Here is a 2,742-nt window from a genome sequence, read left to right on the forward strand (position 1 = left end):
TATATATATATATATTATATATATATATATATATATATATATATATATATATATATATATATATATATAATATATATATATTAGGTGAGGTGTCCATACCATGACAGCATACTTCAGAGTAGGCCGTATGACGTTATTGGCGATTTTTTTTAACCATATCTTCGGGATACACGAGTATCCTCTTCGTGTTTGTGATAATTTTATGAACCATGTAATTTGTGTGATACTCTTTCTTTGGTTTCCCTTTTACATTATTCCAAGGTATTTCTATTTGTAGTGTGTACCTGTGTGTCCATTAAGATAAGTGTTAAATTGCACTGTGTGATTCATCATACCGTGGGATTTTCTTCGTTGATGAACCGCTAGCCATATGTTGTTTACCGATCAACAAGCTTCAAGGTGAGAAGTTATATAAACGTTTCCGTTGTTATGAAAGATTATTACACCATAGGTATCAGGGCGTCACAAAAATAAGGTAATGGCCCGAGTCCGTCCAGTGATGAACAGTGGCCAAGAGCAACGGAATCGGTAATGGAGAGTTGAAGTCGCCATATGGCAGCCCGCTCGCGCCTTTCACTTGGATAGGACTACAACGCACCATTCCACGGCGATGAGTCTCCATGGGGGCAAAAAAGTGGGTGGGTGTTCAGAAATCATCATGGCTCAAGATTAAGTTGAGGAAACAGAACTGGATATGGAACACGTCAGATTGGGAGTCTGATGCACAAAAGCATTGATGAGAAGCAGCCACCTCCGGAACTGTCCAGGCGCTGCGTTCTACGGGCTCAGCATCTTTATAGGCATGTATCGCACGTGCATATGTTTATGCTAGTATTTACCGTTTTACCACTCCATCTTCCACATGGTTGTTTATGTTGTGTTGTGATATTTTCAACTTCTGGTCGCCTTTCTCTAAATAACCCGCCATTTATTATTATCATTACATGTGTATGTGCATATATACAGACATGGTTTATGTTTTGATTGTCGTTTTATTATAAGTAAAAGGTAATACTATAAGAATATTAGTAGTTGCATCAAAGGTGGTGATTCTTGATTAAGTGATTTCAGTATTAGCAACTTTATGAGGATCTCATAAATTCGGTTGGTCAGTAGAGTTAATACAGCGGGACTATTCTTGTAACCTCGGACATGAATCGATGTTAAAGACTTGGATACCGTTGGCAAGCGCTGGGAAACACCATTCTTATTGGCAATACTTGTCCCGCCCTGCATCTACAAACGAAAGGCAGCTTCCGCAACAGCCTTCGTAATGTTTATCACATGTGGCAGCTGCCTTCAGTCCACTGAAGCGCGTCGCGTCGGAGCCCCGCCGTGATCGCGTTGCGCAACAGTGGAAGACGCGACGATCGCGCGCTTTGCCAGCAGTTAGCCTCCGCAGATCGCTCAGCGGATGTGCAACTGTCTAAGCAATCGCAGCTGGAAATTTACGCTGACTGGATACGCCACCTTTCTCTTCCTTTCTCGCTAATGTATACTACTTATATATATATATATATATATATATATATATATATATATATATATATATTATATATATATATATATATATATATATACATTTTTTTTCTCTTTCTTTTCTTTTCTTTCTTTCTTTTTTGTGTGTATGCATATATTCAAATATAAATATATATAGACACACACACACACACACACACGCACATGTGAGTGTGTGTATAAATATATACACAGTATCTATTTATCCATATATATATATATATATATATATAATATATATATATATATATATATATATAATTTTTTTTTTTTTTATCCCATTCTTATATCGGGTCGCCACACACACTCACACACACACACACGCGCGCACACACACACACTCACACAACACACACACACACACACACACACACGCATACACACACACTCACACACACACACACACACATATATATATATATATATATATATATATATATATATATATATATATATATATATATATATATATATATATATATATATATATTGTAAGAGTCTATGAGTACTCTAGTACAGTGGCTTTGCAGGGGTAGTGATACTTGTTAACGGCATGACTCTTTATTACTAAGAGTTAACACACAGTATGGGAACACACGAGACGATGTCTGGGGCAACGCGGGTCACGTGTCAGGTCACCCAGCCTGGAGGGGGAGGGCTAGGCCGACCTTACCACGCTGGAAGCTGGCGATGAACTGACGGGTCAGGCGAGGTCAGATAACATTGTCATTTACGCCCTCGCTGAGGGAATGGTTTCTATTTGGAACTTGGAGCCACGTGGTCCACTGGTAACAGAAATAGACTTATGTATATGCCATATTGCTCGGCGAGCAATATGGCATATACATAAGTGGCTGTTTGCCACGTGGCTCCATGTTCCAAATAGGAACCATTTGAAGTAAACGGAATGCATAACAACACGACCCCATAACGAAAAGGGCCATTTCAGGTACAGTGAACGAACTCCGCGTTGCCTCGCTGGCACGGGCGTCACACAGCACGCGCGCTGACAAGTACGCATACGTAGAAAGTGGCAAGGAAGTCTCGGTTTTACCGCAACTTTCCAAAGTCTGTTTACATGAAAAGCGTAAGTGAGACACAGTCAGACGACAGCGCGAGGGAATAATGTTTACGAATATCATTATAGCCGTCGTGAAATTCCGGCCCTTCATGCCTCACTGCCTTCAGTGGGTCGGCAGAAACAGGAAGAGAAGAGTACTGTAA

Source organism: Penaeus monodon, chromosome 3, assembly GCF_015228065.2.
Source record: "Penaeus monodon isolate SGIC_2016 chromosome 3, NSTDA_Pmon_1, whole genome shotgun sequence".
Classification (NCBI taxonomy): Eukaryota; Metazoa; Arthropoda; class Malacostraca; order Decapoda; family Penaeidae; genus Penaeus; species Penaeus monodon.